At 35.8% G+C, this 15,377-nt stretch overlaps 1 pseudogene; it reads left to right on the forward strand.

Annotated features, from left to right (window-relative positions):
* Positions 1 to 279: 279 nt before the first annotated feature.
* Positions 280 to 6,461, forward strand: LOC120175757 (annotated as a pseudogene).
* The last annotated feature ends 8,916 nt before the right edge of the window (positions 6,462 to 15,377 follow it).

Raw genomic sequence — 15,377 nt, forward strand, 5'->3', positions numbered from 1 at the left:
GTTGCTCGAAGAATATCCGGATTCTTTGGACCACCTTCTATAATTCTTTCCGTCAAGTGCATCGAGCTTGGAAAGATCGAGTATCAATTTGTTCAAAGGTGTTGACATGATTGCAGTATATTTGAATTCGTTTCTAAATTGTTGGTAAAATAGACAGCAAAACCACACCGTTAACACTGAAAGGAAAGATAAACAGTAATTGAAAAACAACATATTTATATATCATTTAGTATAAGAAGAAGATGATGATGAGCGTTTCAAATTGAAACCATACAATAAACAGATTTGATAAAAATTGGGGGTGAATGAATGGCGTCATCTCTGCTCGGCCTCTCTTCTTCCACGTCACTACTCTCTTCCGCTACTCCCCTTAACACCCACCCTCGCTTCCCTCTCCGGCACCGCTTCGTGAGATCCCTTTTCTCTCAATTTAGAGTTTCTAATATTTTCCCCTTGATTTTCTAATAAAAATCTTCGGAGCTAAAATCGAAGTTTTCCTTTATTCTAGCGATGTAATGTGGTGGAGCCGATGAAGTTCGTCAATGGAAAGCCGTACTTTCCTCTCCTCACCACTGACCCTGCGTTGCCAACCTTTTTGTCCCCCGACTCCCATTTTCAAAACGATACGAGGCTCCGTATTTTTTTCTGGCACTGCTAACCCTGCTCTTGCTCAGGTTTTATATTCAACTCAAACCCTTTCCTTCTTTTGGATTGTTTGGATTATCTATCTGATAATTATCTAGATATATAATAATATGAGTTGTGTAATTGATGTTTCTGCATTGGATAGGAAATAGCATGCTATATGGGTCTGGAGCTTGGGAAAATCAAGATAAAGTGATTTGCCGACGGTGAGATTTATGTTCAGTTGCAAGAGAGTGTGAGAGGGTGTGACGTGTACCTGGTGCAACCCACTTGTCCCCCTGCCAATGAGAATCTTATGGAGCTTCTCGTTATGATTGATACTTGTCGTAGGGCTTCTGCCAAGAACATTACTGCTGTCATTCCCTACTTTGGATATGCAAGGGCTGACAGAAAGGTAACTCACTACACCCGACTAATAGATTTTGCTAGATTGTGTTACCTTCAGTTCAAACTCGGCTATACTATGGATTGCTTGATCAAATGGAATTCAATTCCAGATTTCTATTTGAATTATTATTTTAGGATTCTCTCCATTTTGGTTTTAAATTGTAAAATTTTATATCATTTCTTATCGTTCTAAATGATAGAAAGTAACTGCTGTTTGATTCATATTAATTTCAAAGAAGCTAATTTTGTATTAAAGTAAGTACATCATCACTTTGGTTGATTTATTTTCCTTGGTTTTGGTTCTTCAAGTACAACATATTGGCTTTTTATTTTTTGGAATTTCAAAATATCCCATTCAACCATTTCCTTGGATCTAAAAGAAAGTAAGAGAGAATTCCATTTCCAATCCTGAAACTTCAAATATCCTTTAAATGAAGAGGCACATGTTGAGATGATAACTGCATATGCATTCTTCACTGGACGCGTAGTACTGCTTGATTGGTTATTTTTATCCACTGTTCTTCCAGAACCAGAGGCGTGAATCTATTGCTGCCAAACTTGTAGCAAACTTGATTACTGAAGCAGGTGCAAATCGTGTTCTTGCTTGTGATCTTCATTCGGGGCAATCCATGGGTTACTTTGATATCCCAGTAGATCATGTATGGGGAGGTAATTTTTTCGCATGCTATCTATATGGCTTTGGTATTCTATGTTTAGAGGTACAAATCAATACTAGACTTAAGTAATTAGCAAAATCACTGTACGAATCAAGAATCTGAACTTTAGTAATTATGAAAAGCTTAAATTCAATCCTTCTATGAGGAGTTGCTTTTAGAAGCAAATAATGCTATCTATATGGCTTTGGTATTCTATGTTTAGAGTTGCTTTTAGTAATTATGAATTTTTATTGCAAAAGCTTTATCTCCTCCTGTATCAGTTCTTGACACTGGCCTGTTCTATCATCTATGTCAGCAACATGATATTTATGAAGTTTTTGCTCACTGCAAATATTTCTTTCTGCAATTCCAGTCTGTGATTCTTGATTATCTTGCTAGCAAGACAATTCGTCTGATGATTTGGTGGTAGTCTCACCTGATGTTGGTGGTGTGTTGTTAGAGAACGTGATTTTGCCAAAAAATTATCGGATGCACCTCTTGCTATTGTTGATAAAAGGCGTCATAGGCATAATGTTGCAGAGGTAAGATCTAAGTTGTCAAAGTTGTTTAATGCATAATCTCAATAGAATAACGTTTTAAATATTGTAATGTAGTGGCTGTGCACTTGTATGTACATGGAAAATTTTTGGATGTTATTACAATAACTATCTTTAGCCCATTATTTGCTTCTAATTTCAAGCTTCTCTTTCTCGTTTAAACTTTTGTGCTGTAAAAGTAATATGGTGCTATTCTAAAATTGAACTTGAGATTAACAAGCAAATATGATCTTATAGGTAATGAATTTGATAGGCGATGTGAAGGGAAAGGTTGCAGTGATGGTGGATGACATGATTGACACTGCTGGTATTCTTCTCTTTATCTCTTGGGAAAAATGTGATTTCCGATGATATTTCTTTGTGCGACTATATCCCAAAAATCAGAATATATTAGCCTTGCAATATATTATTTTGTCTTTATCAGCGTTAAGTTGTTAACATGAGAATGCTGCTTACTGAGTCTTCATCAGATGTTAAGTATCTAATTGTGGGTTTTAACAGGGACAACCATCATAGGTGCAGCTCTTTTACATCAAGAGGGTGCCCAGGAAGTTTATGCGTGTAGTACACATGGTGTTTTTAGGTATATGGTGCCTGGTTCTTTATCAGTACACATGCTGTTTTATCAGTGTTTTTAGGTATATGCGTGTAGTACATCAATTTCGGTGTTAGTGAATGGATCTCCTACTGAGGAATTCCTTATTAGTAAAGGATTGAGACCAGGTTGCAGTTTGTCCCCTCCTTTTCAATTTAGTTGGGGAACTCTTAAACTTAATGCTGATCAAGGCTGCTGATCTAGGTCTTTTTCAAGGGTTTAGTATTGGTAGGGTTGAAAATTCCTTCCATTTGACACATTTGCAGTTTGCTGATGATTTAATTCTTTTCTGAAGAGATTCTCCAATGCAGATTTTAAATATTAGGAGAGTTTTGAGGGTGTTCGGTGTAATGTCAGGGTTGCATTTAAACTTGTCTAAGAGCACTTTGTTTGGTGTTAATATGGATGTTGTCACGATCAATGAGTGGGCTGAGAAAGCGGGCTGTGGAGTGGGGTCTTTTCCCATGACTTATCTGGGTTTGCTGATTGGTACAAGGAAGAATTCTGAGGGTATGTGGGATCCAGTAATCCAGAATTTTAACAAGAGACTTGCAGGTTGGAAAGCTAATTCATTGTCGCTGGCGGGAAGACTTGTATTGGTTAAATCAGTGTTGTCCTCCTTGCTGATTTTTTACCTTTCTATTTTCAAAATATCACTCAAAGTGACTCAGAAGTTGAACTCTTTGATGGCTAACTTCCTTTTGGGAGATGATCATGCTAGGAAACGAATTCACTGGGTGAACTGGAAATCGATTTGTCAACCTTCTGAAGAGGGAGGTTTGGGAATCTTTGATCTAAGTTTGATAAATAGAGTCCTACTTGGTAAATGGGTGTGGAAATTTGCTAATGAAAAGAATAGCCAATGGAAAAAGTTGATTTGCTGCAAAAACAACGTTAGTAGCCTGTCTCTTTCTATTTCAAGGGCTGCTTCACCTTTAGATTCTTGGGTATGGAGAGGTATCTTGAATAGCTATGCGAAAAATGATAAGATTGGAGAATGTTTGAGAGTTAATTCAAAGCTACATGTGGGAAACGGTAGGTCAATAGCTTTCTGGACTGATGTTTGGGTTACTAATTTGTCTTTAAAAAATCAATTCCCCAGAATTTTTGCTTTGTCGACTAATAAATGGGGGAAAGTATCTGAGTTTGGTGAGTTTGTAAATAATGTTTGGGTATGGAATATTCAACTAAGAAGAAACCTTTGTGATTGGGAATTAGACCAGTGGATTGATTTAATGACGTTGATTGACAATTTTAAGCTTTCTAGTTCTGTGGATGATTTTCTGGGCTGGTCGAGAAAGGGGGATGGCTTGTTCTCAGTCAAGTCTTGCATATTGACCCTATATGGTAGTCTTGAAGGGAGTTTTGATTGGAATAAGTGGGTTTGGGCTGGTTTGGCCCCTCCTAAAGTCCAAACTTTTTTGTGGCAGATTTGTCATCGCAAATTAGCAGTGAGAGTGGAACTAAAAAACAGAGGGATTCCCATGGCGGATGTGTTTTGCCCTTTATGTCATTCCCATGAAGAAACCATAGAACACCTGTTCCTATGGTGTTATGTTGCTAGGGAAATGTGGATCAATTTTCTAAGGTTATGGGAAATCTCTTCTGTTCTGCCTCAAGATCCTTTGTCCCTTCTTTGTTCTTGGTCGGACCTTAGGTAGAATTCTAATATTTGGAGGTTTATCCCGGCTGTTGTTTTCTGGTCAATTTGGAAGGCAAGAAATCTGGTTGTGTTTGAAAACGGGAAAGTTGATAGATTGGGTCTGTATTTTATTATTAGATTCAGGTTGGTAAAATGATTTTTAGCTAAACATCTTACTGTTCAGATTCAGACTGACCTACTAATAGAGGATCCTTTGAGGGCTGATAAATTTCATCTTTCTTCTACTCCAAAGAAGGCTATTGGCTGGACTCCTTCGGATGTGTTTAAACTGAATGTGGATGGGGTTGTTTGTGGGGATGGGTTACAAGGCGGAATTGGAGGTATTTTGAGAGATTCTAAAAGCTACTCCTTAGCCCTTTTCTCTACTGCAGTAGGGCCTGGTCTTCCTATTTTGGCAGAAATGAAAGCTATTAAAGAAGGAATTGATTTCTTCTATTCGTCTGATTGGGCCAAAAAGGGAAGACTAATTATAGAGAGTGATTGCAAAATTACAGTGGATTGGTTCTAAAATTGCAAACTGTCCCTATCTTTTTCAGTGATCTGGTGGAGGAAATTGGAACTACAATTTTTGATAAAGGCTGTGTTCTAAATTGGATTCATAGGAGCTGTAACTTGGAGGCTGACAGGCTAGCTAAGCAGGGGATTGGTTGAGTGTTGAAGGTTTTTTTGATGTACTGTTTTCTGTGTTTACTTCGGGTTGTATAGGCTCTTCTTTTGTAATTTTTTCGCTAGTTTGGTAATCAGGACGCACCTTCAGTTGCGGGGACCTAGCTTTCTAGGTTTAGGCTAAGTTAGTGTTGCTGTTTTTGGTTGTTTTAGGGCGTTGTATGGTTGTATGTTTTACATAGGGGTGTTGTCCTGGATGTATCTTATGTATTGAAGTTGTTGAATGAAATTTTAAGGCGCTTTTTTCCTTCTTCCAATGATTAAGGAGCTTTCTTCAAGATCCATTAATTAAGAAGGAGGTTTTTAATGAGGCCTTCAATTCTTATCAAAAAAAAAAATATCGTTAGCAGAAGTTGCTTCCTTATATACAATATTTAAGCAGTTTCACAATTTGGACATCTCATAAAAGTTTGAATTTGTTAATACTCTTGGAGAAGCTTTAGAAGGCTTGTTCATCCCAAAACTGTTAAAGTTTGGGATTTATTAATGAATTATGTTTGAAATGCTATTTAGGTAACGACGGTTTAGTTTTGTGTATCTAACCTTTTTTGTTTGTGTGTTCTATGACAAAAATGCAAAGGGAAAATTGTTATATCCTATCATATTAGTAAACATTCATAACCGTGTTGATTCATTTGCCTGGTTTCAGTCCTCCTGCAATAGATAGGTTGTCAAGTGGTCTTTTCCAAGAAGTAATCATAACAAACACCATCCCAGTGTCAGAGCAGAACTATTTTCCTCAGTTGACAGTTCTCTCTGTGGCAAACCTTCTCAGAGAGACCATATGGCGTGTTCATGATGACTGCTCTGTAAGTAGCACCTTTTAGTATAATCTCTCTAATAACATGAACCAAATTTTCTAACTTACTAGGAATCTGTACATGAATTAATTTTGTTATTCTACTTTCATGGAACAAAATTTGATATTTGTTGTTTCTTTATTATGCTCTAAACTCTATTCAAGTTATTCTAATCTGGATTAATCTGTGTTTCATATTATTTACATTGAAATATTTGTGGTTGGCAGGGATGGTTTGAACCCTATTCAACCTTGGGCATTGATTGATTTCTGAACTTGATATGCCAATTGGTTCAATGCAATTGTACGGAAATCTGGCTGCAAATCATTTTATATAGTGTTCGGGAGTCTTACAGTGCATAGGTAGGTATTCTAATTTATCCATACAAGTTGGAATGAATGAAATGCAATTATTTTTTCGCGGATTATGTGTTTGTATATGGTTGTATTTGGTTTTAAATAGAAAAATGTAATGCAATATCAAGTGTTAATAGAAGCAAATGACCCTTTAAAGTCCTACCATAGCCAAAGGAGCAGTTTGGGACAACATCTAGTAACTTGTGTTACGAACTTGCTATGGCAATATCAAGTGCTACAGACTTGATGATATAGTTGTTCCCTTTAGTGAAGAACACTCCAAATTTTTTGTTTTAAGAAAACCATCACCATCCGATATAATCATCAATGGATATTAAAAAAATACTTGCTCCCATATGCACACATCGGACCACACAAATGAGTGTGTACAAGCTGAAGCTTTTATGAAGCTCAGTAAGCTTTATTTACATTAAGTGAAAGCTTAGCTTGCTTCCGTTTTTGACACAACATGCATATCCTTTACTAAAGCTTTGTTGAACATATATTCTAAAGATGAATAAATGAAGTGATCCAACCTCCTATGCCATAAACGTGATTGATTAAAAGTGAAAGCTTGCACTTCAGTTTACTTCCATCTTATTAGGAAACTTTTCTTAATCATCTCAGTAATTAAGATTTTCGCACCATTTTTGTCAAACACATCACAAAATCTATCATAAAAATTCAAGCTATAATTTTTCTCAAGCAACTGATTAACATTAAGAAAACTTTGACTAATTTCAAGCACAGAAAAAAAAATCTAAAATAAGTTTTGTACTTGAAGAAGCCTTAACAATTGCATCTCATTTACCTCAACAAAGCTACCATCCTCTATCTTCACCCTTGATTTGTAACTTCTTTTGAGCACTTTAAATAAGTTTACATAAGGAGTCATGTGATGAGTACATCCACTATCAATTACAAGCTTCTAGTTTATTTATTGTAACACAACATACTTCATGTTGAAGTGTCATGAATGTAATTTTCTTCTCCAATTTGAGGTTTTCAGCGACTTGCACTTGTTGTGGTTGGTACTTAATTTTGACCTTGCATAATTTTCTACATGTCCAAACTTTTTACGTGATCTACATTGAACACCAAGCTTAAACAAATAATATTTATTTGAATAGCCTTTCTTGTTTGCTTTTTCTATCCTTGTTCTTATTTCTTTAGTTGCCCTTCTCATTGTCTTTTCTTTCTTATGACTTTTTTCCTCCAAAAGATACTTTTCTCGCTTTGTTTTGTCAGAAAAGCATCCTCCGTTCTTTAATCAAAGCTTTTCTTTGCTCCATAGCTAACTAATTCAATTATGGATAGTTGAGATATATCCTTTGAATATTCTAAGGAAGAAATTTTATATTCAAACTTTTCTGACAAGCCAACCAACACCTTCTCAACAACCCTCTTCTCCGGGAGATCTTCACCAAACAATCTAATATGTTCACTATCTTCATAAGTCAGTTTGCATACTCTTTAACAGACTACGATTATTTCATTCTAAGTATATCATATTCTCTTCTTAGATTTAGAACTTGCATTTGCTTTGTCTTCTTACTCCCTTAAAACTCACCCCTTAGTTTTCCCAAATCTTTTTGCTCGTTTCACATGCTATTATACGAGTGAATATTGTTTCACTGACTGCAACATGTATAATAGACAAGACTTTAAATTTCTTGACACACTCTTCTGCATGATGATTCATTCGTGCCATTGTGGGATTGTTTCATAATGGTGGAGGATCATTTCTACCTCAAACACATCCCAAAGGTCTGAACTTATAATATATGTTTTCATTTTGACAACCCACAACTGATAATTTTGTCCATCAAACAAAGGAGGAGCACCAACTTCAAAGATGCTAGAAGACATAACAAAAAATTGTGCACAGTTTGGTCTTTTAATGAAGTGTAAGCTCTAAAGCCACATGTTGTGAGTTTGAAAGAGCATAATAATAAACAAAAACTTGGAAGGAAATAATAATATGTGACTCATTCCTTTTAATATTTATATAACAATACAAAAAATTATAGTCAACAATTACTCCGTTAAGTTCATCAACATGTTTATTGATTTATCAATAAAAGTCCAAAAACATTTTCTTGTGATATTTGTCCTCTTGCAAAACAAACAAAAAAATATTTATCCACCTTCGCCATACAAAACATCCAAACCATTTGCAATGATTTACAATGACGTTTGGGGACAATCTCGAGCAGAAACTTTAAATGGATTCCGATTGTTTATCTCTTTCATCAACATCACACTCGAACTACTTGGACATATTGCATGAAAACTAAGTTTGAGGCTAGTGATATCTTTCAACGGTTCCATAAGATGGTTGAAAATCAATTTCAGAATTCTATAAAAAACATTTCATTCTGACAAAGGGAGTGAGTACTTTACCAAAATTTTGGGTTCTTTCTTTCAGGAAAAAAGGATCCTTCATATAATCTCGTGTGTTAACTCTTCTTAACAAAATAGGGTAGCTGAGTGAAAAACAAGCATCTTATTCAGGTCACTCGGCGTCTTTTGTTCTCTACGAAAGTTCCTCTTTTTTTCGGGTGTGCTCTTTTAACTTCCACATACTTGATTAATTGATTACCCAGCAAACCCTTAAGCTTTCAGTGTCAACGAGAGGTATTCCTTCAATATTTTCCCTATTTTAAACCTATGGCTTCCTCTTTACCACTTTGAGTCTTTGGTTGTACTATCTTTGTACATAACAATGTTCCTTCTCGATAAAAGTTAGATCATCGAGTATTTTTAGTGTGTTTCTTGGTTACTCTTCCACTCAAAAGGTTTTTCGATGCTATTGTCCTCGAACTAAGAAATATTTTATTACAATGGATGTCACCTTCTTTGAGAAAACTTTTTCCCCTAAAAAATTATAATTTAGGGGATTCGTATAGTGAATTTTAGTTGCTTCAGCCATCTTATGTGAACCAACCAACATTAAACCAGCCACATTTGGACCAACCAGCCATGCCACCACCAACCATCCTTTGACCAAACAACATTGTCGAACCAGCCAGGATCACCGAACCCTCTAGAACCAGAAAATTTACCGAGTCAATCCCACCTAGATCGACCAACAGTACCAAACCAGCGTACTTCGCCTCAAACTAAAAATACCAAATTGCTTTTTTACAAGAGAAGAAAAAAACCAATGCCTGAGCCTACTTCTGAACCTCAACCCAAGTCTCCCACACAACATGAACACTGCCATAAACCTAAACAAAGCTCGAATCCCTCGGGAGATAAAGAAGGTAATTCGAGTCCCTCTAATGAATTAAATGCCTTGATTGATAACAATAATTTTTTTATTGCTCAAAGAGGGGAATTAGGAGATGCATAAATCATCTGATTAATAGATTTATTGGATACAAAAAACTAATGCCTTGTTTAAAGAATTTTACAGCCAACGTAGATAACATTATCATTCTAGATAGGATGAAAGAAGCATTGAAAGACCCTAAGTGGAAAAAGGCTAAAGAGGAAGAACTAATCGCACTCATAAACAACAACAAATAGGTCATAGTTGATCTCCCGAAAGAAAAGAATCTCGTTAGTTGTAAATGGGTATTTACGGTGAAATACAACGTATATGGCAATATTAAGCGATACAAGGCAAGACTAGTGGCGAAAGCTTTTACTCAGTCCCAGGGAGTTGATTATCAAGAAATATTGCTCTTGTGGAAAAATTAAACATTGTAAGGGTGCTACTATCATTGACAATCAATGAGGACTTGGGGCTTCATCAATTAGACATTAAGAATGTCTTTTTAAATGACAACTTAAAGTAGGAAGTGTATATGCGAATCCCACCAGGAGTGAAGAGTGGTATAGGAAAAGTATGCCGACTACTAAACTCTTTAAATGGACTTAAACAATCTCCAGAAGCATGTTTTGAAAGATTCATGAAAGTAATTATTCAGTACATATACAAGCAAAGTCAGTCAGATCATACCTTGTTCGTCAAAACAACTTCAAACAAGAATAAGGCTATTTTGATAGTCTATGTAAATGATATCATCATGACTAGTGATGACTCTGTGGAGATAGAAAGATTGAAGAAGCTACTGACAAGGGAATTTGAGATGAAAGACTTGAGAAATTTTTTTATATTTCTTAGGCATGGAGGTTGCAAGGTCGAAAGAAGGGATAATGATCAATCAAAGGAAGTACACTCTAGATCTACTATCAAAGACATGAATGAAGGGGTGCAATCCAACCAAAACTCCTTTGGAAGCTAATCTTAAGTTAAGAAGAGAAGAATTGGGAAGCCCAATAAATAAAGAACAACACTAAAGGCTAGTAGGTAAACTCATATGTTTATCTCTTACCAAACTTGATATAGCCTTTTCTGCCAGTATTGTGAGTTAGTACATGAACGATACAAGAGAAGAACATTTGGAGGCCGTGAACCAAATTCTGAGATACTTGAAAATGACACCGAGACATGGATTGTTTTTTAGGAAGAGTAAAGATAGAACATGGAGAATCTAATCTAATTCAAGCTAGCTAGGAGAATTAACTAATTGAAGATCTACAACCAGTTATTGTTCGTTTTTTTTTCAAAAATCTCGTCACTTGGAGAAGTAAAAAAGCAAGATGTGGTATCTCAAAGTAGTGTATAAGCATAGTATAGAGCAATGGCACACGACATTTGTGAGGGAATTTGGCTACAAAGACTGTTGGCTAAATTAGTTTTATGTTAAAATAAGTGTTTTAAACTTCAAAGTGACAGTAAATCAACAATAAGCATTGTGAAGAATCCAGTTCATCATGATCGAACGAAGGATGTGGAGATCGATAGACATTTCTTCTCAAAAAAGGTGAATGGTGGACTGGTATAACTCAACTATGTTCCTATCAAAAACCAATGGGCAAATATCCTCACCAAGGCGCTTCCCAAAACTACCTTTGATGAGATCGTCTCCAAGCTGGGTCTTTTCAACATTTACTCCCCAACTTGAGGGGGTGTGAGTTGTACGATTATATAGGCTTACCTAGTAGTTTAAAGGCTTAAATATACAAAAGGTGCCTAATCGATGTCCGTTTTTCCAGTTTAGTGCCTAACTTTTTTTATTCTAGTTTGGTGTCTAACGTTTCATTTCATTACTCAAAATAGGTCCAGTCGTGATGGGCCATTAAGTTTGATCGTTACCCATTAAAAATGACAGCTAACATTTTTTGGGGTAAAATATATAAATAATCCATAAACTTTTAGGGCGTTACATTTTGGCCACTCTGAAAATTAAATATAAAGTAGTCGGAACTTACCCTGGCGGCAGACGGAGGGAATGATAGTAGCTGGATTTTGGTTGGAAGAAAGCGGGGAACCAGGTGGCGGTGGCGGTGAGGCGAATGAAGCTTGGGATTGGTGCGAAAATCACGAAAATAGTGGCGGTGGTTTAGTGTTTTTCGACGAAGCTTTAAGTAGTTCTCCACAGCAAACGATGACTATTCACTGTGTGAGGGTGGTCAGGTATCGGTCGCGGGCGGACGACGGTCACATTGGTGATGTCTGTTCGACCTACGGTGGTCGGAATCGTGAAGAATATCAATGGTGAGTTTTTAGGTTTTCGACGGAGCTTCAAAGGGCCACCCACGACGATCGATGGCGGTTTATAGTGAATAACCAGAGGGGTTTTGGTCGGGGGATGGTGGAGAACATTTTGGTGGTGGTGGTGCATGCCACTGTTGGGAAACGACAGCAGCAGCAGAAGAAGAAGAAGAAGAAGAAGAAGAAGAAGAAGAAGAAGAAGAAGAAGAAGAAGAATGAGGGTTTATCGGGGTGACCAAAATGCAACACCCTAAAAGTTTGGGGATTTTTTTATATATTTTACCTTAAAAATATGTCAACTAGCATTTTTAATGGGTTAACAACCAAACTTAACGGCCCATCACTACTGGATCCATTTTGAGTAACGGAATAAAACGTTAGGATTAAACTCGAATGAAAAAATGGTAGGCACTAAACCGAAAAAACAGGCATAGATTGGACACCTTTTGTATATTTAAGCCTAGTTTAAATTAATTCTAATGCGAACTATTAGCATGTTGTATTAGAGTAAAATATCATAAGGTAATCTAGTTCTAGTAGGAAACTTACTCCATAATTTCTATATAAAATAGGCTTGTACTCACCAGATTCATTATGCAATTAAGAGAAGAATTGTCTCTTTCATATCTTTCGGTTCTCTCGATTATCTATACTTCTATTTGTCAATCGTGTTACTATCCTCACTCTGTACGTATTCTAATTATCTGATAATCTGGAACAAATTAGATTCCCTATATATTAGCCTCTGATATTGTTAGTCTATCAAAACCATTCCTATTCATAAATAGAATGAATATCTAAAGCAACCTATAGATTATATCTCAATTGTTTTTGGGCCTTAATGAGTTGGTTTACATGAGCATAATTAGATTTTCAAAAACAGTACATTTTTTTTAACGTAGATATACAAATATTATCTTAAAGTTATAAATTTATTCATTGTTGATTGATAAGTTGAACAATGACCGTAGATGTGGTAGGACGGTAGTTCCGTTAACGTTGGTTTGATTTTCTTGTGAAATGTCTTCGACCTTTTACTTTCTTAAATATGCCTATTTACAGTGGTTTGGACATGTATCTAGAAGTCAGCAAAACTCGGCTTGATTCGACTCAAGAAAATTCGATTCGAATTGAGTTCGAGTTGTAATTTCAAAAATTTGATTCGACTCGAAAAAATTTCAAATTCAAATCGAGTTGAAAAATGCAACTCGAATAACTCGAAATTTTTGGTAATTAATAGATTTATTTTCAAGTTAGACTCAAGTCCTTGAACTTTGTATGATATATGTATATCACATATGAAACAATTATGAAGAAATATATTTATATTGTATATATGATAATAGAAAATCACTTAAATCAAAATTAAATAATATTATAACATTATAAATATTTATAATTAAATTTAAATAAAAATTCAAAAAATCTAATTGACTCGACTCAAAAAAATTTCGAATCAAATCTAAATTGTAAAATAAAATTCAAATAACTTAATTTTTTTACTCGAATTAACTCGATTAAACGCTCACCCTAAAATGTATAGATAGAAAGTTGTGCGTCGGTATTAGTTGGACCTCTTATGAAGTGACGACTTTAAATTGATTTTTCACCAAATGAGACCGTGCGTACCAAGGATTGTTGGTAATCATACGCGAGATGTGGTCGTTATGGTCGTAGTTGGTCAACACGTAGTCACTGCAGTATATTTCCGCATGTTTGAAGGTTCACATCAATACAGGTAGATGGTGATCGTACGAAAGATGTGTTCTCGAGGGTCGTAATTGATTGACATGTGGTCATTGATAATCGCTTGCGGGATACGTTAACGTACTTGTTGATACGAAAGTATATTAATAAACCTCAAAGTTGATGCAATTGGCAATTATTCTATTATTGAGATGTGGGGTAGTTGAGGCTGAAGCACTAAGACAATTCAAAAAAAGAAGAAACACTTGTTGGTTACCTACCACATCATTAACACTGGGTTGTTGGAACAAATTATTTGTGTATGAATAGGAAACTCAACACAAATATGCATTATTCATCAACCAATTATATCAGCTCACCTCATGAATATGCATTGTCCATTAATTATTCCTTAATTTTGTTTTATGATAAAATTTTCAACTTTTGGGCAAATAATTCATAGATGTACACCCCATGCTGTCACAAGCTCTTCTATTTCTGTTGCATATAAAAGTTTAACACTACAGTTTCCAGCAACATATGATCAATAAAAAGGAAAAGAAAAAGGGGCTTGGGAGAATTAAATGAATCTGGAAGAGGCTTTCTCAAAACAAATAAAAACAACAAAAGATAAAAACAATGTCCTTTTGCTGCAAAGATTGAGCAAAAAGGAAAGATGTTGATTGTGTGGACGGCCAACGGCAACCGGAACCTCGGTCCTGCAAAGAGGACAAGTGGATCGATACCGAAACCAAGTATCGATGCAATTAACATGGAAGCAGTGGTTGCATCGAGGAAGCCACCGGAGCCTCTCCCCTTCTTCGGCTTCATATAGACACACACAACAATAGGGTACATTTTCTGATGTAGCAGCAGCAGCTTTCGTTTTTGTGGGATAATATGTGTAAGGGAAGGTGAAGAACACATTGAAGATGGAGTTGAGCAATACAATCATAACAAGAATGGCGAAGAAGATGATGAAGACAGAGGTGTTGCTCCTGCGGCAGCAGCTACTTGTACGAACCAACCAACTGCATAACTCGCTAATCAGTTCCAACTCAGTTCTCATGCCTACTTCCTATCCACCACATGAACATGAATGGAATTGTATTGAATATTTCTCGTCTTGCAATCCCTTGATAACATTTATTCGTGTTTTCCAATACCATATGTATATATAGAGAGAAAGATGTATCTATGGAACACAAAGATATCATCCACCCATAATATTATTAAACTACATTCACTATACTTCTTATGCAAGATTTTCATATGTTCTTTGTGGCGTTCAAGCATAACACGCACACATATTTGATGAATAGCACATATCACAAGTTTATACCTAATGTTGCATGTGGTTCATAAATTCCTGTCCAGTAGCCTCTTCATTTGTTTCTTTCTAGGTATAACATTTTTTTTAATAGCATGGATGATTACAAAATAGCGTATGTTTAGATTTTTTTTATCATTTTATAATTTTAGACACGATTGTTCGAATCTAAGATCTCTAGGAAGAACAATATTCTCTTCGCTTGATAGATTCTGAAACGAATAATTGAATAGGTTTAAGTTAGGTATGTTTTACAGAACTTGCTAGTTAAACATTGCCTTGTGGATTAACATGAACGCAGCCAATGTTTTGGAAGCCTCCCCAAGTCCAAATAGTGAACCACAATCTTAGGGGGTAGAAAAGGTGTACCAACGGCACCACTGCTTTGGCTTTGGGTTATTAAATTTGAACTTGTACGTTCCCAGTTGCGACACGTTACACTTATTATTTTAGGGGTGAAAGAGATATAA

Source organism: Hibiscus syriacus, unplaced genomic scaffold, assembly GCF_006381635.1.
Source record: "Hibiscus syriacus cultivar Baekdansim isolate YM2019G1 unplaced genomic scaffold, ASM638163v2 tig00112215_pilon, whole genome shotgun sequence".
Classification (NCBI taxonomy): Eukaryota; Viridiplantae; Streptophyta; class Magnoliopsida; order Malvales; family Malvaceae; genus Hibiscus; species Hibiscus syriacus.